This window comes from Mustela nigripes, chromosome X, assembly GCF_022355385.1.
Source record: "Mustela nigripes isolate SB6536 chromosome X, MUSNIG.SB6536, whole genome shotgun sequence".
In the NCBI taxonomy this organism is placed as follows: Eukaryota; Metazoa; Chordata; class Mammalia; order Carnivora; family Mustelidae; genus Mustela; species Mustela nigripes.
The window spans coordinates 112,339,567-112,364,610 of NC_081575.1; the positions used below are offsets into that span (position 1 = coordinate 112,339,567).

Here is a 25,044-nt window from a genome sequence, read left to right on the forward strand (position 1 = left end):
GGGGAGTGGGAGAGGGAGAAGCAGGCTTCCTGCTGAGCGGGGAGCCTGATGCGGGGCTCCATCCCAGGACCCTGGGATCATGACCTGAGCCGAAGGCAGATGCTTAACAACTGAGCCACCCAGACGCCCGAATTCCTAAAAGCTCTTAAGGCCAACCTATTTTCCTTGGAAAGTTCAGAATTTGTAAGAATTGAAAAGGAGGGTTGAAGTCTCAATTCTAGTACAAAGACTCATAATACAGCTCTGCGGCTAGCCTTCAGAGCAGCCCTTATCAACTGACACGGCAGTTTCCTGGAGCCCAGGGTCATCCTTCTAACCCAACTCCAGACACCTCAGAATGAATGAACTGACTTATGTCAGCCAGCTGCTCCCTTCCACTGGAGAAGACCATCTGACATATTATGTAACCACTTTCAGGGGTTAGGTTTGTTTTGTTTTTTTTGTTTTTTTTTTTAAAGTAAGCTCTACACCCAACCTGGGGCTTGAACTCACAGCCCCGAGATCAAGAGTTACGTGCTCTACCAACCGAGCCAGCCAGGCGCCCCATTTGAGGGTTTATCTTTTCATTCAATACAACAAATTTTCAGTCTGGAACACTGGAAAAACATGTTTCAAAGACCGGAAAAATAATGATCATTATCAGCAACATCCCATCATTCTTTGTGTCCTTAATACTATAAGAAGAAAGTTTATGAAAGAACTCAGAAATACCGGAAAAGCCTTGTGGGGCCTAGATTTACAACTGGGAGTTTTCCTTTGGACTATAATTCCCTGAACTTTTACGGTTTATTTCTAAGGGAAAATGAAACCATCCAGCACGTTTCTGCCTTGGTTTTAATCCCTCTTATCTTCATGTAAGTCTCATCAGAAAGCTTCATGTCACTAAAAAGAAGGGTATTTGATCATTCTTGACTAGTCTTACTAGCAATCTCATTGAACAGGAGGAAGACAAAAGAAATGGGCCAGACACTTAATTCCGAACAGCCAAGAACAATCGATTAAACAGAAGTGGGGAGAACCTTTGAAGAAAGATAGCATTATCTAAAAATTCAAAAGGCAAGGAAAGTAAAACTAGATGTAGACTTTCAAGAAAAAAAAATTTCTACTGATTCACAGAAAAGAGAAAATCACAAAAGAGATACTATCAAGGGACTCTAATTCAAGCTAGAAGTTCTAAAAATAAAATTCTGTGTATTTAATAAGAATACTCTAATACCACTTAAGATTAAAATAGAGAATTAAAGAAACAAATTTTGCTATAGGCTCAGGTGTTTATAAGGATAAGAACTGGCCACACAACCTCTCCTAATTCAGGGAAGGTTTCAGGCATTGGGCATCAAAAACGAAGTCGAGGGGGTTAATATCCAAAATACATAAAGAATTTAGACAACTCAACACCAAAAATGAAACAAAACACCCATATAATCTGATTTAAAAATGAAGAGAGGACTTGTATAGACATTTTTCCAAAGAAGGCATCCAGCTGGCCAACAGACATATGAAAAGATGTTCAACATCATTCATCATCAGGGAGATGGAAATCAAAGCCACAATAAGATATCACCGGATACCTGTCAGAATGGCCAGAATAAAAAAGACAAGAGGGATGCCTGGGTGGTTCAGTGGGTTAAAGCCTCTGCCTTCGGCTCAGGTCACGATCTCAGGGTCCTGGGATTGAGCCCCACATAGGCTCTCTGCTCTGCAGGTGGACTGCTTCCTCCTCTCTCTCTGCCTGCCTCTCTGCCGACCTGTGACCTCTCTGTCAAATAAATAAAAAAAAAAAAAAAAAAAAAAAGACAAGAAATAACAAGTGTCAGTGAGAATATGAAGAAAAAGAGGTTATGGAGAGGTCCAGGGGAAAGAAACAGGAGATGGCTGCTCGAGAATCATTGGTGTCCAGGCCTTAAGTTAAAGGAGAAAAGGGAGTTCTTGACCTTCTCTGCATAATCCATCCCAGGTTCCCCATGCCGGCAAGCAGTTAGGGATGCACAAGATGCCAGGAGTAGGAGCATACTTTTACCATCCAGGGTCTTGCCAGGAAACAGATGGCACACTCGCAGGCGGTAACTGAGAAGGGTTTAATGAAGAACTCATAAAGGGCAAGGTTAAGGGAAACCAACAGGAGTGGTGCAGTACCCTGGGGTGAGCAGTACCCTGAGAACTGAGCCCTGGGAGAGGGCTGCCCAGGCACCACGGCCATCAACAGTACAAGAAGGCAGCTAATGACGATCCACGAGGAGGCGGGGTGGAAGTCAGAATATAGCACCCACCTCCGACGTCCTCCCTGAGCTTCCGACTGCCAGAGGGTAAACGAGCCACTGACTGGGGCCACAGAGCAAGGCAGAGAAGGACGGGGAATCACCCAGAGGGGCAAACAGAGAGTAGGCAACATGGTCCTGGAAAAATTATGGGTATATGGAAAGATTTAGCTATAAGGATATTCACTACAGCATTGTTTGTAAAAGCAAACATACAGAAATGACCTCAATGTTACATAGGAAAAAAATTATGTTAAACCCAGATGAGGGCAGAGAGGATCTTACCTACATTTATTATAGATAAACTACAGCAACTAGAATAGTTCCTCGCATAGAAAATACGCCTTGAACATTAAAAATGCTAGTGTGGGGCTATAGTCACAAGCACAGAAAGATATTCATGATTCAGTTTAAAAAACAGGTTACAGATGGGGCGCCTGGGTGGCTCAGTTGGTTGCGCATCTGCTGGAAGGTCATGGTCCCAAGGTCCTGGGATCGAGCCCTACATTGGGTTCCCTTCTCAGCGGGGAACCTGCTTCTCCCTCTTGTGCTTGTGTGTGTCCCTGCTTGTGTTCCCTCTCTCGCTGTGTCTCCCTTTGTCACATACATAAAGAAAATCTTTTAAAACAAAACAAAACAAAATAACAGGTTACAGGAGTGCCTGGCTGGCTCAGTGGGTAAAGTGTGTGGCTCTCGATCTCAGAGTTGAGAGTTCGAGTTCCGTGTTGGGTGTAGAGATTACTAAAAAATAAATTTAAAAAAAAAAAACAGTTATAAAATAATCCTATTTGCTTTGATAGCTAGCTACCTAGACAGATGCAGGATGCAGGCTTGGAAAAACACGCAGGGAGGCGGTTGGAATGATTAACGATGCTGTGAGGGAAACTCTGTTGTGTTTTGTTTGGTTTGGTTGGTTTTTGCACTTCATGTTCTGATTTTTCCTGTAGTGAATACAAATTGCCTCGGTAATACAAGAAAATATATCTTTTTTTTTTTTTTTCAGTTTTATTTATGAACCAGTGTTCATTTTCCTGGTGTTTTCCTCTTCCTCCCCTGTGTCATCTCTTGCTCCCTAACCTTGAGAGTGGCAGCAGATGGCTGGAAGGGAGGCAGGGAACCCCACCAGATGGGAGTCATGACTCACAGCTTTCACAGCTTGCGGGGCACCGAGGACCAAAATACAGAAGAGTGGCGGAGGCCTCGAAAAACCTCCTGTTCCCAAGGCTCTAAATCCTAGGAAGCTGAGAATTATAGTACATGCTGACGATGATTAAGAAGTATTTTTTAGCTACAATGGAAGCAGGACGAACGAGCAGCGAAGTGTATCAGTGCTAGCGAAAGATGTCGCATCACCAGAGAGCGTGGAGAAGAAGCGGTGGGTTTCAGTTGTGCTTTGGAGCAAGCCACACCTGGGGCTTTCTTCTTGTCTCTGTCTTGGCCACCACCACCGCCATCATCATCGTCATCCCCACCGATATCATTCTCCAGTTCTCTGAAGTCATTACCATTATCGACACCCCCAGCCCAGGGAGTAAACTTCCTGAGACAAATAAATATGCCTTAGCCTTGACTATACACTGGTACATTGAACACATGATCCTACGTAGGGCAAACCGGAACCGGATTCACAGGGACAAAGGCCACTCTTGCCGAATGAGCAGATAACATGCTGCTGCAAGGAAGTTAATACACAGCACGACAAGTTTATAAAGCTCTTGAGCCAGCATCCCAAAGGGTGGGGATTTTAAATCATGTACCCCCACCCCAGTACATTTATATGTATTTACTTCTAAGTTTCATACATATCCTACTAATATAGTGCAATGCCATATATGTTACAAAATACACACAAAATAAAAATCTTAATGAAAAAGGCAGTATTTGTTTTCCACAGGGGATCACGCATGGAACACCTCTGCCCTAAATGACAGAATCAGGATCCGAAGCTTTTGAAACAAATCCATAAAGGAGGCTGTAACCCACAACAGGAGATTAAATATAGATGAAGGTCAAATGTTGCATCTGAATTTCCAAACTGAGTCCAAGTCGAGGAATTCAATACGCAGGTACACTCCTGTAATGCCGATAAGCCACCACCAGATGACTTCTAGCTCTAGTAATTGAATATGGGTGGACTCAGCAATAAGCAGCATTTAAAGAAAAGCCAACCTTGACAATTATTCAAACATACCAGATGGTGCCCTGTTCTTGCTACTCTCACTATTCAACATTGCTGTATTAAATTAGCGTGTTTTCTTTCTAGGGATTTCTTGAAACAAAATAAGGTTTCCGAGGGCAAGAACAACATGTGCCTGCTTCCATCACTTTTGAAAACTGCTTTCATACCGAGGCAACCAGAAATTCTCAGTTCCCTGAGAGAGCCCTGCTTTTCAACCCTTTGGGACCAGCATCCTAGCCCTGGATCATTGGTTCTGTTGGTTACTGACCACAGCAGGAGGGGAGGAAGGAGGGCCCAGCCTCCCCAGTTCACCAGTGTGCTTTCCTTGTGCAATTCCGCCCAAATCTGGAGGTTCGTGTCACAATTTCAGAATCAAATTAGGGAACTTCTGCAGAAAACTGCCACTCCCAAAGGGTGCGGTAGGGGAAACCACAGCGTGGGTAGGATAACCTTTGGGCCACAACAGCTTTATGGAAGGTGAGGGGGAGCCGAAGATGCAACCCCAACTTGTGCCAGTTTAGTACAAGGATTGTTTTCAGTTGAAGGCAGTCAAGACCCAGCAGAAGGAAGAAAAACATCTACCTCTCCCTTAACTGCCTAAAAAGAACTTAGATACGGGCCCAAACCGACCCAGAAAGAGACCTGTTATAAGAGATAACTTTTTATCTGAATGACCTATCTTGTGTGGCAGGGCAAACATCTAATTTCCAAACATCTCTTCTTTCGTCCTGTCGCTTGAAGCCCGAGGCCCCTCTCCTGTTCGTTCAACTTGTCCCTGAGGCTCACATCTTTGAGCTTCCATACATACGTAACTAAATTTGGGTTTCTCCTGTTAATCTGTCTCATGGCCTGCCAAAGAATCTAGAAGGGAAGAAGGGGAAAGTTTTGCTCCCCTACAAACGTTAAGGTATGAGACAGTAAAGAGAACGAAGGTTTTGGAGCCCAGCAGATCTGGGATGGTTGTGGGATTTTGTAGGCTTATTGTAGACACTGGCAAGAGAATGTACAGCGTGCCAGGCCCAGGATCCAGGCTCACCTTTCACTCAGCCATGCCTGTGGATGTGAACACCTGACGCATTTGCTAAAGACACAGATTTTTCTCCCCTAGAGATCCAGATGTCCTAAGCCCGGGGTGAACAAAGCATAGAGCAGGGTGAACATTCCCGAATTCCCTGCCTCCGGGGGGGGGGCTGGCTTTTTTGAGAAGCCACCCTCCTCCCCAAGGTGGATCTCAGGGTCACACAGGCTAAGCCACCCTGTGGCAACAGTGATTTACGGTTACTGTGACCATGGTCAATGGCGATTTTGCTTCTTCCTGGCCAGCCCCACAGCGCTGCTTCAGGCTGCCGCAGTCCTGGGAGTCGGCTTCCTTTCTTCCAGCAAAGGCGCAGCATTTTCTACTCCACTTCCTTCCTCCCACCTTCACTCCTCAGTCAACCTGCTTTCTGCCATCTGTCGCGTTGGAAAGGCCCGAGTGGATGAATTCACATGAAGACTCTGAACTGAAAATGACTTACTGAGTTACGCAGGCCGGGTGTATTTCATAATAAGTGGCACAAACTAGAGAAATTCATCCTAAATAATAGCAGTCCGGGCCCAGTGGGAGATGTTTGGAGAAGAGGGATCTCTCAGTCTCTGCCCTTGCCTAGTGCAGCTGCACTGGCATGTGTGTAGGAATCACTCAGAAGATCTTGTGAAAATGCAAATGATGTGATCACAGGCTGTGGCTGATGCAGAGCTAAGATGCCACACTTCTAAGGAGCTCCCGGCTGTCCCCGGCTGGTGGTCCAAGGACAGTTTGAGTGTCTAGGGTTGGGTGGTGGTGAAGAAAGGAGAGCTCGGGCCCTAACCGTCAGGAAGCTTACCGACAGCTGGAGATGAACGTGATCAGGAAAGTCTAGAATCTCTTAGAAAGCACGGAGAGACAGGCCCGCTGCCAGTACGCCCACACAAAAACCACAAACACCAAACCAGAGCTTTTCAACAACCTCAAAACTTCACTTGATCTTAACCGAAAGGCCTGAGCCTCAGCCATTCCTCAACGACTCAGAAATTGTGTTCTGAAACATCTCCACGGGGAAATAACCACCGAGAGCTCTGAAACGTATTGTAAAGGCATTTTATGCAGTTATTTTTAAATTACATCCAAACAATTATAGAAAGTGAGTAGAGGTAAGTGTGCTTGGTTTACACATGACAGACAATACAAGAACACCAAGAGAACTGTTGACAGAGCCAGCGCTCCCAGAACAATGAAATTTCCATTAGCCTGGGTGAGCACAGTGAGCTCCACAAACGTAAGTGGTTTTGAAAACATTCCACTGGCTACTGCTGTTAATGTTCTGTAGGAAGTTAAACCACAATGTGAAACAATGTAATACTCAGTGTGAACACGGGGGAACAATGGAGCCCAGGCCTGGTGTTCTGGAACTGGGGCAGTCATCTCTTTGTAACCCTGGCAAGCACTGCTGGTCTGAAAGGTTACAGTGGAGCAAGCTCCTTACTGGCAATTGTTTGGAGAAAGACAAGTTTCACCTTGGGTGTGTGAGTGTGACACCTCTAGGGACACCGACGTCCAAGGTCACAAACCTTACACCTGACCCTTCAGCCCCACAACACCATCTAGGAAAAACCAGCTCAGGCACTTGCACAGATTCAAAGCCTCTTCCTGGGGCAGCCGGAACCTCCTGGAACAACACGGCAGTGTTTGTTGACAACCCACTTAAAAGCGCCCCCACTCTCGAGAGGCCTCCGGCGATCACCCTCATCTGCAGTCCACATTGCCTCTTACTCAGAAGCCTTCCTCCTGTCCCTGGAAACCTGGCTTTTTAGCCTCCAGCTGCTGAGCTACCAGGCTGAGAAAAAAAAAAAACAACATCAAGCAGTGTCAGCCAGAAATTTTCACTGTGTCTGCAGTTCCGCTTGTGCCTGTGGGAAGATGATATTATACCCAACCTCACACAAGCCTAGACTTCCTTGTAGGCACCGACCCATTAGATTTCAACCGCCGGGGCCTTTCTGAATGGAGAAGACAAAGGAGGAGCTCCCTGTTCACCGTCCAGGTGGGGACGCGGCGGGACGATAGTGCAGTTTATTTCTGGTATTAAACACATCACTCACGTGTTTCTTTTGTGTTTTAACTTTTTTTTTTTTAAAAGATTTTTATTTATTTATTTGAGAGAGATCACAAGTAGACAGAGAGGCAGGCAGAGAGAGAGGTGGCGGGGACGCAGTCTCCCCGCTGAGCAGAGAGCCCAGCGCGGGACTCGATCCCAGGACCCTGAGATCATGACTGGAGCGGAAGGCAGTGGCTTAACCCACTGAGCCACCCAGGCGCCCCTGTGTTTTAACTTTTGATTGACCTACAATACACATACCGTAAAGTGCACCAATTCCGTATGGACAGCTCAGCGAATACTTGCAAACTGATCACATCCTTTGGTTCGATCCCCAGACGGGAAATGGAGCACTGCAGGATCCCAGAAGCCCCCTTGGGTGCCCCTTGGAGCCACTCTAGCCTCCCCGGCCCCTGGAATGACTACCCGGACTTTTCATATTATTCCACAGATTGCTTTGGCAACTTTTCAAATTTTAAACAAAACTCTAAAAACTGATTTAGTTTTTGAAACACGAAATTAAAAGGGACTAGTATTAATACCCACTTTTTTCTTCAGTTGGTTTTGTCACAATAATTTGAGAGTCCTAACATTAAAGTGTCTTTTTTAGTCCAGTTCAATTGCCCTGTACTGGATTGTGTCCCCCCAAAATTCATATGTTACATCCCAAGCCCCTAAAGTGACTGTATTTGCAGACAGGGCTTTTAGGAGGTGATTAAGGTTAAACAAGGTCACAAGGGTAGGACTCTAATCTGATAGGGTTGTGGCATTAGAAGTAGCGGACGGTAGCTCTGCCCCTCCACCCACCCACCCCACCCAGCCCAACCACCGTCTGCCCTGTGAGGACACAGCAAGAAGGCTACCATCTGGAAGCCAGGAAAGAGAGCACTCGCTAGGATCCAGCACCTTGATCTTGGACTTCCTCCTGGCCTCCAGAACTGTGAGAAATAAACTGCTATCATTTAAGCCCCCCCAGTCCGCGGTGTTTTGTTACAGTAGCCCGAGCTGACCCATACACCAGTTTTCTTTAAAATGCACTTCACTTTTCTGGGTAATGAGTTTATCACTGAAGACCAGCCTCTACACTTCAAAATAACGCACTGTCTTTTCAGTACTAAGAGAAACGGGTACACAAAATTAACTTAACACCGTCCAATAAGACAAGCAGGTTTATTAAATAAACAGAAAGAAACCCGGGCACAAAGAGGCAGACTGGCCAGATCCGTTTCTTCCACGCAATTCGTGCTTTTCTTCGGAAGTTTCGGTTAATGGCAAGTCAACAGCAGGTATTCGGGGCGTCTCTAACGTACAGTTACCTGCCCTGACTTGGAAGGAAGGCAGGAAAAGCCCTCTGTCCTTGCCACCACCTTTGAAATCAGGGCAGTAGCTGCAGCCTCACACAAAAACTAGACATGGAACACATGTTGTTGATTAAAGAGGCCGCGGGAGGATTCGGCAGTGTAGCTGGAGCAAGAGACGTGCCAAGAGGTGGCTTTCTTTAATTAACACTCTGTTGGGAAGAATGGGGCTCCCAGTGGAATCACCCACAGAACCCAAAGGGAGTGCAAGGATTCTATTTGCAAGCCAGTGTGACGAGAAGGGTTTCCACTGAGTCATATTTTCAAAAGCCATCATTTCCCCCTGCTGTAAACAAATGCCAATTAATGTGTAGGATGCGACTTTCTTGGAGTCGAATAAAAATAACACGGCAACCGGGTGGTATGCAATTTGCCACTTGGGCTTTTAATTTACAGACCTACTGGCATGCCATTCGTGTCGGTCTAAGAAGAAAAGAAATAAATAGAAAGGTAGGCTAACATTTGCATATCTGGGTCCTCCTCGTACCTCAAAAGGCACTGTTTGGTATCCTGCATCCAAATATAAAACAAATGATCTGTCTCCAACATAAACTATTGAGACTGAAAACCAGCCAAATGAAAGCAGCTGCCACTAGATTAAAAAGTCATTTTCTCAGCCAACTCGGATTAAAAAAGAAACATTTTATGAACATATTTCTTCAACTCAAGCAGATTTTTATTATTCTGTGTTTCAGCTGCACACAAAAATAAAAACAGCATCTCCTGGCGTGACCATTTGCCAGAAATTTAATTTCAGATAAACAGATGGTGCTAAACTAAAAATATTAGTAGGGTATCATCTGTGAAATTCAAACCATTTTAGTATATGTTGTCCTTAGTCTTTTTTTTTAAACAAAGAAGTTTTTTTTTTTCTCTCTAAATCTATTATGCCAAAATATAGCTAATATTTATGTTTGAGGATGTTGAACAAGGAGCAGCTGGCATTTCTCTTATGCCCCTTACCTCTAGGGGCTCTTGACAAGGAATAGACTGAAAATATGCTATTTCTTCTTCACTTCAGGGCCCTGAGCTAAATCGGGACCCAAATTTTGAAGACTACAAATTAAAGTTAGAATTCTCTTTCCTGGTTGATTTACTTGCTATTCAAGCCTTGGGCACATTTTGTGCACCTGGGGGTCTAAGTTTCACTGAAACTTACATGCCAGTGAAAAGCACGAAAGCAGATAAAGGAGAAGAGGGCTGGCCCAGCAAACAGCAGAAAGACAAGTTTCCCACGTGCCATTGGTAAGTAAAGCAAAGGGGTCCCTGCGTGGCTCAGCTGGTTAAGCATCTGCCTTTGGCTCGGGTCGTGATCCCAGGGTCCTGGAATGGAGCCCTACATCAGGCTCCCTGCTCAGCAAGGAGTCTGCTTCTCCCTCTCCCTTCCCCCACCCTACCCTGCTTGTGCTTGCTCACTCTGTCTCTCCCTTTGTCTCAAATAAATAAACAAAACCTTAAAAGAAAAAAAAAAAAGCTCTAACTGACTCCCTTAGTTGGATTACAGTGCATTCCCATCACGTGCAGTCTTACTGCACACCCCACATCAGGTCGAACCACATGAAAGTGCCAGTGTTTGATCGGTTTCGACCATCACATATTTCAGCCTAATATTGAGACTGTTTCCCAAGACCACTTCATTTCTAACCCTGCCCCTAGTTCAAATCAAGAACATTATTCAATAAGCATAATTAAGAGTACAAATCTAACATCAAAAGTGTTTCTAATATATGCTCAAGTACATTAAGAATCTGAGTCTACTGCTGCCACCAGCAACCATAACTGTGAGTTAACTAGTTCAGGTAAAGAAATGGCTTTAGCATTAATTTTCTGGGAACTAAAAGAAGGCCAGGCCCTATTTAGAAATATATGGGTAGCCTCAAAGGGATTAAAAAACCCATAAGTAGGAGCTGCCTGGGTGGCTCAGTGGGTTAAAGCCTCTGCCTTCAGCTCAGGTCATGATCTCAGGGTCCTGGGATCGAGTCCCGCATCGGGCTCTCTGCTCAGCAGGGAGCCTGCTTCCTCCTCTCTCTCTCTGCCTGCCTCTCTGCCTACTTGTGATCTCTCTGTCAAATAAATAAATAAAATCTTAAAAAAAAAAAAAAACCCAACCATAAATATATAAGGTTTTCCTGGATTTATACCAGCTTAGCTTAGTGATTCTTCATGGAAAGGGTTTCTCAGCCTTGGTACTATTGGCATTTTGGACAAAATAATTCTTTGTTGTTGGCGGGGCGGGTGTTGGGGGGGGGGGGTGTCCTGTGCACTGGAGAAAGTTTAACAGCATCCCTGGGCTCTACCCACTAGATGCCAGCAGCAAACCCAATTAGGGTAACCAAAAATGTCTCCACACACTGCCAAATGTCGGGGGTGGGGGACATGAGCACCCCTAGTTAGCACTTGAGAAGACTTCTTTAAGGTCTTTACTTGACGGCCAACGTATCTCATGTGTTTCTCCATCTTTCATGAGGAGGAAAGCCTCGCTGGAAATAATAAAGTGTTTTCTCAAAGGCTTTGGGTTAGGGTTGCCAAATTTAGCAAATTCAAAATAGAGGATGCTCAGTTAAATCTGAATTTCAGGTAAACTTGAAATCATTTTTCAGTATAAACCTGTCCCAAATACGGCAGAACATTTAATCTGGCAAACTTACTTCCAGTGAAGTACTAATATCATGAATGAAGGACTATAAATAAATAGGTAAATTATAATTTCATGACAGGGGAAAGCCAGGAATCAAATAGAATTAAATAGAGTGGCAAAGATAACACAGTCAGTAGGTTATAGTAAGTAAAAGCAGCACATACTTTGAAGTCAGGCAGCTCTGAGCTGGAACCTGAGGATGACCAGCCTCCAATGTTGAGGGGAGATTAAAATTCCCAAGTAGTTACGTGAATTGTACCATGAATGGGAGTAGCTTTCTCAAGATGAAGTGAGGAGAGCGCCTGGGTGGCTCAGTTGTTAAGCCTCTGCCTTTGGCTCCGATCATGATCCCAGGGTCCTGGGATCAAGCCCCACATCGAACCCCACATCGAGCCCCACATTGAGCCTTGCATAGGGCTCCCTGAATGGTGGGAAGCCTGCTTCTCCCTCTCTAACTCCCCCTGCTTGTGTTCCCTTTCTCGCTGTCTCTCTCTCTCAAATAAATAAAATCTTAAAAAAAAAAAAAAGATGAAGTGAGGGCCGCCTGGGTGGCTCAGTTGGTTAAGCAGTTAAGCATCTGCCTTTGCCTGGGGCTCTCTGGTCAGCAGGGAGCCTGCTTCTCCCTTTCCTGCTTCCCCTGCTGTTCTCTCTCTCTCTCTCTCTCTCTGTCAAATAAACAAGTAAAATCTTTCCAACAAAAAACAAAAACAATGATGTGAATGATACATCATGTTTCTAGCATCTGGCCCTCTGTGGGTGTGCTAGGCTGATGACCCGGGAGTTTTAGAGCACCATGGACAGGACGCTATCCCAGACAGAGGGGAAGCCGAGAAGACTGAGGTTACCTGTCCACTCACAGCTACCTGTCATGCGGGATGACTAATAGCTCATGAACCCATTCAGGGCCCCTTGAATAGGGCTAGGCAAATATACTGAGCAAAGAGCTCGGTACAAAGACCAAGAAAAAGAGAATTGCAACCTGACATATGCCCAGCTACATTGTTCAGCACCTAAAAGGCTCTTCTCAAAAGAGCTTTTCACTCCAATTTTCCACCTTGCAATTGGTCTGACAATGTGGAGAATATATTAAGCATTTTTAAAAGCCTTTTTCTTTTTCTTTTTTTTTTTAAAGGTACATCCTGGGGCTCCTGGCTGGCTCAGCTGGTGGTGCGTAGGACTCTTGACCTCAGGATTGTGAGCACGAGAGTCCCATGCTGGGTGTAGAAATTACTTTTTAAAAAATTTTTTTAAATCTTTTAAAAATAAAAAAAATTTAAGAAAGGTACTTCCCTGTATCTCAATTTCTTCATCTGCAAAAGGAGGGGGCAGGGCAAAGAACTCATATTCATTCCAGGTTTGATAAACTATGTGATTCCTCCCTTCAAAGGGCCAAATGAAGTCTCAGTGCCTTCCAAGGGGTTGTGCTCTGGAAATCCTGCCAGCACTCAGCTCTCCCTGGGCTTTTGCCATCTCTACCGGCCATTAAAACAAAACTACCTACGATGAGTTACTTCATATTTTCAAAGACTGTATTACCCCCAGCAGTAAACGACTGTGTTGAATTTTGTTAATTGTTCTACTCCCTTGCTTTTCTTTCTTTTTTTTTTTTTTAAAGATTTTATTTATTTATTTGACAGAAAGAGATCACAAGTAGGCAGAGAGGCAGGCGGGGGTGGGGGGGGAGCAGGCTTCCTGCTGAGCAGAGAGCCCAATGTGGGGCTCGATCCCAGGACCCTGGGATCATGACCTGAGCTGAAGGCAGAGGTTTAACCAACCGAGCCACCCAGGTGCCCCTCCCTTGCTTTTCTTCATAGTTTCACCACACTGATCATGTATCCCTGAAGAATATCTGTTTCGAGTTGCTTGCTTTTGAATGCTGTGTGTGTGTTCATTCACTGTATTCTAGGACTTTCTTTACTCCTTAGTATCCTTGTGAGATTCGGCCATCTCGCTAGGTGAAATTCTAGTTCAATAACGATGACTGCTCTGCGGTATCCTATGATGTGAATATATTGCCATGTAGTCGTCATTCTGTCAACGGACTATTGGGTTGTTTCCAGTTTCCTGCTATTTTGAATAAAGCTGTGGTGGAATTTTTTATGCTCCTGGTACACACAGACCAGAGTTTCTACAGAGTATACCGGTAAGGCCATGGGGCATGTGCACCTTTGCTTTTCTAGGGGATGCCGAATTGTTTTCCTGAGGGGTTTACCAATTCACATACTCACCAGCAGAATGTTAGTTCTCTTGGAGGCACATCTTCTGCACTAGGTATTGTGAGAGTAAATAAAAAAAATTTCTCTAGGGGCACCCCTACCTTCGGCTCAGGTCATGATCCCAGGGTCCTGGGATAGAGCCCCACATCAGGCTCTCTGCTCAGCAGGGAGCCTGCTTCCCCTGTCTCTCTGCCCGCCTCTCTGCCTACTTGTGATCTCTGTCTGTCAAATAAATAAATAAAATCTTTTTTAAAAAAATCATTTCTCTGTTGACAGAGGCAAAGAGACTGTGCTCTCACACTCCTGCCTCTTCTCTCACAATGTTTCTAAGACACAGCAACATCGTAAATCAGAGTCCTTACTCTAACCTTTAGAATAGAGATAAGTCTCTCCAGTCCCCAATTTTGATGATGGAGTTATCTCTAAGGTTGAGGGCCAAATAGCTTCTAGATATGTAAATGTGTGTATCGCTGGAATTAGTTGAAGGGGCTCTCGAGAGAGGTACTAAGCCCTCTGTCTCCTCAGGAGATAGGAGAAGTCACTGTTCTTCTTTCTGCTTTGCTCTGTGTCTGTGAGATTTTGTCCTAATTTCATAGTCTCTTGTGCAGACTATATGCAGCACGAATTTTCATTAGCACAGAGAGGGGTCTTGCTGGCGGGATTGTTGTATTTTCCGATGTATTAGTCTTCCATCCATTTAATTTTTTTTCTTACTTTGGAGTAAACTTAGATTTACAGAAAAATCATAAAGATGGTATAAAGAATTATACCATGTACCCCTTATTTCCACTCATTGGACTTTTTTTTTAGTTTAATACTTAGTATATCTATTGTTTGCATATATGTTATATAAATTATGTATAAACTATAGTACATATGCCTGCTAATACATATATTTGTCTCTGTAAGAGTCTGGGGAAGGAGCTATTCTAGGTTTCTTTTCTTTCTTTCTTTCTTTTTTTTTTTTTTTTTTAAGATTTTATTTATTTATTTGACAGAGAAAGACACAGCAAAGGAGGGAACACGGCACAGGGAGTGGGAAAGGGAGAAGCAGGCTTCCCGCTGAGCAGGAGCCCGATGCAGGACTCCATCCCAAGACACTGGGATACTGATCTGAGCCAAAGGCAGATGCTTCATGACTGAGCCACCCAGGCGCCCCTGCTCTGGGTTTCAGAATTTACTATAAGGCCTTAGCTCTGTGAATAAAGGCCCTCACTAAACTGGGAGGTAGAGGTGAGACAGGAGAGAGGGAGAACTGAACAGGACACGAGAGGATGTGGAGTTGGACACGAGGCCAAGAAATTGTTTTCAAAATCTAGATGCCCAATGTTAATTTTAAGTTTTGCCCACTGTAACCCAGGGGTGCACAAAGCAGCACACATTTTAGCCAAGAGCCCTGTGGCTCGAGCCAAGGCCAGAAACAAATACAGCTGATCTTGAAAACCACAGCTTTGAACTGCATGGGTCCACTTATAAGCAGTTTTGGTTCTGTAAATATGTTGGAAAGTTTTTACAGATTTGCCACAATTTGGAAAAAAACTTACAGACAAAATGCATAGCCTGGAAATACCAAAAAGAAAGAAAGAAAGAAAGAGAGAAAGAGAGGGAAGGAAGGAAGGAACAAAGGGAGGGAAAGAGAGAAAGAAAGGGTTAGGTATTTTAAGAAGATAGCACATAATACACACAACATATAAAATACATGATAATTGACTTCATGCTATCAGTAAGGCTTTGGATCAAAAGTAGTCTGTTAAGGTTGGGGGTAGTCAAAAGTTATACATAGATTTTTTTTTTTTAATGCCTCACCTTACGCTAAGAGGCGATATTCTTTTTTTTTTTTTTTTAAGTTTTTTTTTATTTTTTTAACGGAGATCACAAGTAGGCAGAGAGGCAGGCAGAGAGAGAGGAGGAAGCAGGCTCCCTGCGGAGCAGAGAGCCCGATGTGGGATCATGACCTGAGCCGAAGGCAGAGGCTCTAACCCACTGAGCCACCCAGGCACCCCTATACATGGATTTTTAATGGCAAATGGGGTTGGGACCCTAACCCTCTTTTTGTTCAAGGGTCAACTGTATTTTATCCTAGAATGAACTTCCATATATACATTTCATTCTAAAATATTACAATTTTATTATGAAAAGTTACGGTTGTCATTATTTTAAAAGTGTGACATTTTCATACATTATATGTTTATTTTTAAAAATTGGTTAAAAAAAAAAGTGTGACATTTTGCTGTAACTACAGAAACATCTGGGCTCAGACAGCGGCTGGACTGCAATTTTGTAACAAACGGACATTCACTTTCAAGTGAAGTCAGAACAGGCTCATGCCGGCCAGCACGGCCAGCGTGGATTTCTGTTTCTGGGGATGTTGCCCGATCTAAGTTTCCTTCCTAACAGTAACTGACCAAGGTCAAAATTTACCTCCTAGAGTTAATGGTTAGAGTTAAAGCGACGGTGCCAGTTCACTGACCAAGGCTCGCCCACCACGCTCTTGGGCACGGCTTAAAGAGGCTAATTTCTGAATATTTTCAGAAGCAGCCTTAAGATTGTTTTTTTCTTGCTCTAATAAGTGTGCGGCACTTACATTGCTTCATGTGATTACGGGAGATAAATTTGTCCTCAGACCTTGGATCTGGAAATGTGGCATTGGAGCAAGTAATTGCCTTTCAGGATGACAAAATTATCTCTGAATTTCCACCTGCATCTCGGCTTTCATGGCATTCACACCAATTTCAGCATCTGCGGTGGAGAAAAATGATAGAGGTATCTTTCCAGCAGGTCACGGAGAAAATAGCTGCAGCTTCAAGGCACATCAGTCTACTTAACCGCTTCAGCAGCTTCCAGCAAATAAACTGTCTTCATTGCAAGTAACCACTGGTTGTTAATAAGCCCTGCTATGTTGGTATCATTATCTGCAAAGTACAGAAATCAGGTTCTTTTGTCTAAGTACCTTTTTTTTTTTTGAAAGTTTTGATTTATTTATTTACTTAAGCAATCTTTACACCCAATGTGGGGCTTGAACTCACGACCCAGAGATTAAGGGTCTCACGCTTTTCCAACTGAGCCAGCCAGGGGCCCCCAAGTGATTTTTTTTTTTTTAAAGCATGTTATTGCTGCTTTTACATCTTATTTGACCCACAGTTTGGGAAGCACAGTTGGTAGCACTTTGCATACTGTTAGGAAAGCAGTTCCTGTTTATTAAAAATGACAATGAATTAAATTCATGCTTCCTTGAGGTTAGTGATTCCCCAGGGAATCCGATTTGGTAGTTTGAGGTAGGACCTAAGAATTTACGTTTCTGCTGAGCTCCCAGGATACTCAGCTGTGGGTGGGGAGCCCACACTTAGAATAGCTCTGAGTTAAATACTGACCTTGTCCCCACCCACAGACTTCAGTTGTAGGTCTGGTTTGCTGAAGGAATGTCCGTCTGCTCTCCTTGTTTTGCCAATTTCTAAGCTTCTTTCCTAGGAAACCATTCAGCTCTCTGTTTTAATTCTTCTTTTTTTAAACAGTGGTATTGAGACACAATTCACATACCATATAATTCATCCATTTAAAGTGTACGAGCCAATCATTTTGAGTATGTCAACAAAGTTGTGCAACCATCAACAGACTTTTGGAATATCTGCATCACCTCAGAAAGAAACTCCGTATCTTTAAGCTATCACCTGCACCCCCCCCCCCCCAGTCCCTGGCAACCACCAATCTACCTTCTGTCTCCAGGATCTTGCCTATTCTAGATATTTTAGAGAAATGGAACTGTACGGTCACCCTCTGCTGGTACATGTTTCCTTGAAGGGACAGGAGCTCGGTAATATTTGTCAGGACCGAACAAGATTAGAAAAACAACTCTGCTGGGCACCGTTCTTTAAAAAATGAGGCTCTCAGGGATGACATTTGCTCCTGAACAGGGTCAGTGGCATTGGCGATGAAGGTTATTTGGATTTTGGAGGTTTATTGTTTGCTGTTGTGCTGGGATCTATTTATCATATGTGGCCACTACCCCACCTTCTGCCACAACCCATTCTTTCTTCTGGAGGCCTGTCTTCCCTGCACAAACGGTGCTGCTAATCACAATACCCTCCTCCCAGCTCCCATCACCACCCCGCCACTCCGCAATCCATGTTATAGACTGAACTTTGTGTCCCCACAAAACTTGTGTTGAGATCCCTGCTCCTGGTGTGAGGGTACGAGGAGGTAAGATCTCTGGAAAGTAAGTCCGGCCAGAGCTGCATGAGCGGGACTAGTGCCTTCCAAAGAGACATGACCAAGCTTGCTCCCTCTCCCTGCACTCTACCGGTGCAAGGACACACCAAGAAGATGGCCATCTAGAAACTGGGAAGAGTGCTCTCACCAGAACCCGACCATGCTGCCCCTAAAGTTCCTGCTTCCCGGCCTCCACAACTGTGAGACAGAACTGCTGCTCTGGCCACCAAGCCCATGGTATTTTACGACAGCTGCCTGAGTTAAGACAACCTCAAGCAGGTCTGAAGTCTTAGAACCAGAAACTTGTGGTAAATGAACATCTGCTGTCACCAGTCTCATGGCAAATGAGGGACTGTTTTGTGTCCATTTCTTATATCTGGCAAGTAGGCAAGCAGGTAGCCAGGCTCCCTGGTATGACTAAAAGGGGCTAAGACAGTCAAAAGACCTCCAAAGAAGAGGCAGGTGAGTGTTTCTTCTACCCAGTAACATCGTCACTCTGTGCCCACGGGCCATAAAGGGATCTTGGAGGACTCAAGGATGCCAGCCACATCTTCTCCTGCAGAAGATGCAGTTAAGGTGCATGAAGCTAAGTTTCTGTATCTTTTGACATCAGCGAAAACACATTCCTTTAACTCTGTCTATGGCATCTTTCCGCCAACCATATCACTGTCCCACTGAGAAAACGGTGCGATGAATTATCCCAAGATCCTTTTAACAGATCCCTTTTTATCTAAACTCCTTCTTGGTTGCTTTATGATCTGTTTTCAAAAGTTCCAATGAATATAACTACTGATGCCAAGGAATTTGATCATCATTCTGCTTATCTAAATCTAAGGCACTCGCTATACTTCTGTGCAAAATATGACTATATAGCACTGTCGAGCAGAATGTCGCATACCAGCTGTCAATCCCGGGGTGGGGGTGTGGCGCAGAACACTGCGTACCAGCTATCATAGGACTCTAAACACTTCTGCCCATTTCATGATGCCATCAGAATTGCCAGGGAAAACACAACACGGTCAAGCACTGTATGGAAAGATGTTGGGCTTACACGGGAAAAACACAGAGAAGACCAGTGTTGATAGTGGGGGTTGGTCCCCTATGGCCAGCAGGTCCCCTGGGCAGCCAGTGCAGGGCACTTGGCCTAGGCACACCCCTCTCGTGTGACAGCAGAACTCTGACCACTCCCCATGAAGTCTGAAATACTGCAAGTTAGGTGTGAACCTGTGGGCCATTGACGTACAGGTTTAAGCAGAGTGAAGGACTGTTCACTGAGCATGAAACACGGAAAGACACTCCCACACAAGGCAGTCAGCCCAGCACAGGCTGCGTGGGCTCCTAACCCCTTGGTAAGGAAGTGTTCCAGGTCCAAGGCCCGGTCTTCCGTGACCGAGTGGGGAACTGTGTAATGCGAGCTTGCCGTAACAATAATCATATCCACTTGGAGACTCTGACTTGCAAGCTCCAGAAAACCTAACTCAGAACTGGCTCAGGTAACTGACAGGCTCCCACAGCAAGGGCCCCAGACCCCATTTCCTTGTGACTCTTTGCTCTGCCTTCCCACGTCGGGTCACAACTATTTCAAGACAGGTCTTCTTTATGGAAGCAAAACGCGTGCAGATTTTGTCTCTCCTGACATTAGACTCTTCTCTAATTGGACAAACTCAGCATTCCTGAAACAAAAGGGGAAGGCATTAAGGCTGCCACTTGTTGCAAGAAGCAGTCGTAAAGTCTGTCACATTGACCCTAGTCTCTGTTTGAACTTAGCTTAGTTGATAATGGCTCTATTTTCGCTCTGAACCAGGCATTGCTGATCAAGTAGCAATAGCCCTGCCCAACAGAAGAGCACAGGCTTCTACCCGATTCATAAATACTTTTTTTTTTTCTTTTTTAAAGATTTTATTTGCCAGAGAGAGAGAGAGTAAGCGAGTACACACAAGTAGGCAGAGGCAGGCAAAGGCAGTGAGAGAAGCAGGTTCCCCGCGGAGCAAGGAGCCCGATGTGGGACTCGATCCCATGACCCCGGGACCATGACCCGAGCCAAAGGCAGCGGCTTAACCCACTGAGCCACCCAGGCGTCCCCATAAATACTTTCTTTGCATGTAAAATCAAAATCTCATTTAAAGGCAACGTAAGAAACCCAGAGGCGGGTACTTCGCCTAAGCAAGGGTGTTGTAACGGCTCCCTCGTAAATATCGGTGGCGTCTGCCCTTGACGCTTCCACTCCCCACAGAAGCTCCATGAGGCCTGACCCCACAGTATCCGCTCATCCCCGACAGGGACTGGCTCTCAGACCATCCTTGATCTGTTCCAAACCAAGTCTTTGCATAACTGTATTTTAGCGTGTTAGTGGTTTTGTTTCCATTTTCAGCCAGTTGTTTGTTCGCTTGTTACATTCCCTTTCCTACCTTCTGACAGTGTAACATTCTGAGCGGCCTCCTCCCTTTGTTCTCATAGCTTTCCACCCTCTCCACCTACAAATGAACACTCCGTTTTCATTTTCCAACTCATGGAGACACAGTAGCACTTCTCAGAGCCAAGTCAGAGGGTACTGGGGAGGTGAGAACTAATATTTATTAAGCACCAACCATGTACTGGCACAAGAGTAGACTTTTTTTTTTTTTTTGCATCCATTTCATTCTCAAAGAAGTCTGTGAGATTGATCTAGTCTCCCTGTTTTACAAAGAAGGAAATGAGCCCAGAGAAGGTGGGTAACTGTGGAGAGTTGTGCAGCTGCTTAGTGAAGAGGTACAAATCTACATCCAAGGCCATCTGATTTCAAAGGTTTTCCAAAGCCGTTTTCTTCATTACCTATTGATTTCCATTTTGGCTGTAATAAAAATCATCTGGAGTTACCACACACACACACACACACACACACACACACACACACACACGACTTGGGTGCCACTCCTAGACAGGCTTATTTTAAAAGGGTGGGGCCCAGGCCTCAGCATTTTCCTTCAAAGCTCCTTGGATGAGTCTTGTGAAAACTCAAGGTTAGAACAAATTGTACTAGAATACTCTCGCCTCCCAAACCATATCAATAAATTCCATGAAACATAGCAGAGGCCGGACAGCACTTCAATCTCAACATCTAAAAATAGCTAATAGTGGCGCCAGTACACAGTATGAAAGGAAACGGAGTCAGTTCACCTAGGATGCTTCTCATGCAAAATGTTTATGACCGGCCTGGGACCAATTTAACAAACCCGATCCCAGACGCCTGCTCTGGACTCTGTCTCTGAGCCTGTGTGTGACATTTGACTTCTCAGCACACACCACAAGTGTCCTGCCCTTATGTCCTCCCCACCCCCCCGCCCCGCCACAGGTTCACCTGCCACTACCCGCTCTTCCTAGCACTTCTGGAGCCAGTTCGGCCCATCCACAGCTGTCTGGGAAGCCCCAGGGATTTCTTATTGCCTGGAACAGCCCTTAACCAGGGACGGACAAAAGCCTCTTGATCGCCAAAGGGGGAAAACATCTCCAAACACCATCACAAGAGGGTTATGGGATGGATGCCACGAGCTTTAATTTCTTGAGAGAAAAGTATACCATTATCATAATGAAGACAGGCATAGATTCATACCCTGCTGACTCTATTTGACTCTTTTAGTGGGTCCTTCACAAGAAAAATGATCTATTCAAGCAAATATTAGAAATAATTCTATGGTTTTACACAGGAGATGCTCAAGTAATTAATTAGTGCACCAACATCAATGGGTTGTGGGTGGGTTTTTTGACGGTTTATCATGAATAATCATTCATGCCTCATTATGTAGGATTTCATGTTAAAACTATGTGTTGTGGAAACAGTCTTCATTGAGATAAAAGCAATATGACATGGGTCACAGATTAGGGATAATGGAAATTCTACATTTTTTTTCTGTCCTATAATTTAAATAAAATGATATTTAAAAAGGGAGATCACTGGGGTTGCAACATGAAGAATAATATTCCTTGGCCATTACTTTGCAACATATAAAAGATTCTGTTGGATATTATAGCTTCTAGCAGTCTTAGCTGTAGAGAACTTTAGATAAAATTGACTAGCTCAAGGAGAGGATATTATTATTGTGAGAATAAGAATGAGCAAAAATGTACAGCGCTCTCTCTCTCTGAATCTAAATCCCTAATGAAATGTATAATCCTGCAGCAGAAGAATTCGATTGAAGCTATTATTGTCCCATCTGTGCTGAGTCAGGGCTGGCCACCTTGTACTTTTCTTCACAGAAAAGTAGGGCTTCGTTCTCAGTAGAATTGCAATCTTTTTTCTTTTCTCTACAATTTGGACCTTTTTACTGCTGGTTGGATTTCTATTATTCATACTGTAAGGAATTTTAAAGCATTTCCTTAAAAACAAGATTAGAAGTTTTAAGTCTCTATAGGAGGGAATCACCTTAACCACATAGTTAACTTTCTTTTGGTTTCATTTTTTTTTTTAAGATTGCTGTTTTTATGTAATCGCTCCATGCAACATGGGGCTCGAACTCACAACCCCGAGGAGATCAAGAGCCACCTGCTCCACCGACTGAGCCAGCCAGACACCCCTCATATTTACTTTTCAAGAAAATCAAAATGATTTCTTAAAATGTCTAAGCCATAATAACCACAAATGAGGACTTGAACTTCCAGAGTTGTTTTCTCTTAACCCACTGGCCTCTGACCTTACATAAAACACACTATTTCATTTCTCATTTGGGATCATTTATCTTTTGGTCTGAGTGGTCAAGATAAAGTGGGTGTTTCCTTATAGAGTCTGGAAGTGTAAAGGGGCAAACTGCTTCTTAGGAAAAAAACAAAACAAAATAAAACAGGAAAAAGTGCTGATCCTAATTGTGTGACTGAGAGAGCAGGCCAGATATGGAAGCACGTCTGTCTAGGCTCACTGAACCCAAGGGCATGCAAACTGAAGAGAGAGGAATTTGCAAACACTTAAATTAGTTTGAGGCAAAGGGAGTGGGTGGGTAGAAAAGAGACACTAGAAATCAGAGAAGCCCCCAGAGAGAAGGTGAATTTGCTAGTAACTGCGTATTAGACCACCTCAGTATAATCAGACTTTCTAAAATATATAAACAAGTCCTGTTTTAGTCCTCAATCCCTACCAGAACATTCTGTACAGGCTTGGCTCGGCCTATAGTCCAACATTTTTATTCTTGATAATAATAATATGGAGACGTTCATGTATTAATTAAAAATGGTGTCAGTGTTCCAGATCGTGAGGCTTCAGGACAGATTGTAGAAGGTAAAATGTAAAAAAAAAAATGTATTTATTCACCTGTTTTCCTGTGCTAAATTCATATGATATTATCTTGAAGAAGCAGGAAGATGTAATTTTTTTTTTTAAGATTTTATTTATTTATTTGACAGACAGAGATCACAAGAGGCAGGCAGAGAGAGAGAGGAGAAAGCAGGCTCCCCATGGAGCTGAGAGCCCAACTTGGGGCTCGATCCCAGGACTCTGGGATCATGACCTGAGCCCAAGGCAGAGGGTTTAACCCACTGAGCCACCCAGGCACCCCAAGATGTAATGTTTTTGTCGACATTTTTCTTTGGGACTTTTTCATCTTTACTCTCGGTTTTTAGATTGTGGCTAGAAATCTTTTTTTTTTTTTTTAATTCAAAATGCATTCATATCTTCTTTGAAGCAGATTTTTTTTATCTAAAGGAGCTGATTATTTGTTGTCAGTATTCCAAAAACATATTTTGGGGGATTATTGCCCTCATTGAGCTGTGCTTATTTCTATAACTTATCAAATACCAACATTTTGGTTTGCAAGTAACGTTAAGAAACAAAAAGGTATTGGAAATACTGAGATTAAGAGAGATGGCAATTTTGGTGTTTCCTACCTGAAGACTGTCTGAGAATTAGCTCTGTTGTTTTAGAATCATTCAGTTGCCCCGTACTGACCTGAATTTTTCTGTTACTCATGAAGATGTCATCTTATCCAGATACAGCCCCGAAATTGTACCCTGGACTTTGGACTGATTCCTGTTGTTCTCTTTGCTAGGGGTAGACACAGATTTTTGATATGTGAATTTGCGCTTCTGAAAAGTTTTAAGTAATCAGTTAAGTTCACATACTACCGCATAACACAGAATTCTTGTTCATGTTTTCAAACACCAAATATTACTTTAAAATCATGCCCGCTATAGCATTCAAATGAGTTTTCTGTTAGCGCTTGGAAATTATAATATTCTTGGTTGTTTTATTTGACAGCCCCCTTTCTCCTACTTCTGTTTGGGTGTTGGAGAAACAATGCAAGCCAAAAGACTTAAGTTAGAGTCATGGGAATGTTATAAATGGGAACAACCGGAACCAGACGAAGGACATAGATTTTTCTCGGTCACTGTATGCATTTTGTTCTGGGTCTGGCTAAGAGTTAGGTCCTTTGATATCAGCTAAAACTGTCAAAAGTAGTCAGTTGTGAAAATGCAAACCTGAGGAGGCATTCTTCATCTGAAAATCTGTGTTAATGCTAACTGTCCAGGCCCCCAGGAGAAAATCTGGTGAATAAGATTGCAAGAGCAAATTCGAATTTTCTAATGCATGTTTCCCAGTTGGAAACAAATCACTTTTATTACCTTTTTCTTATTTTTTCATTTGCAATTTGTGGACTCATAAATATTATACGTAGTTTAAAACTGAATGGAATTCTATGATTTACTTTTTCATAAATTTTTTAGAAAGTAATTGGCTTGTTCTTTGGTGCTCTCCTGATACTGAAGATGAAAAATGTTATATAAGCATTTTGATGGATTTCGAGGTTTTAAAAAATTTATGGTGGGGAAGTTCACTCTAGAATAATACCGTTTCTGATTTGGTGTCTTGATTGTACCCTCATGTGCACACTCCACTCATTCATTACAATAGGTATGGTACCTGGAGGGGAACATTCCTAGTGAAAGCTGCTCCTAAAAAGTGGAGGAGAGGGGCACCTGGGTGGCTCAGTGGGTTAAAGCCTCTGCCTTCGGCTCAGGTCATGATCCCAGGGTCCTGGGATGGAGCCCCGCATTGGGCTCTCTGCTCGGTGGGGAGCCTGCTTCCTCCTCTCTCTCTCTGCCTGCCTCTC

The 25,044-nt window shown here is 43.8% G+C and overlaps 1 long non-coding RNA gene across 1 annotated transcript in view; it reads right to left on the bottom strand.

Moving 5' to 3' along the window:
- Positions 1–15,939: 15,939 nt before the first annotated feature.
- Positions 15,940–25,044, bottom strand: part of LOC132007293 (uncharacterized) — a 31,883-nt gene continuing 22,778 nt past the window's right edge. The window contains exon 3 of the long non-coding RNA XR_009401298.1: positions 15,940–16,504. This is a non-coding gene — a long non-coding RNA (uncharacterized LOC132007293). The remainder of the gene's footprint in view (positions 16,505–25,044) is intronic.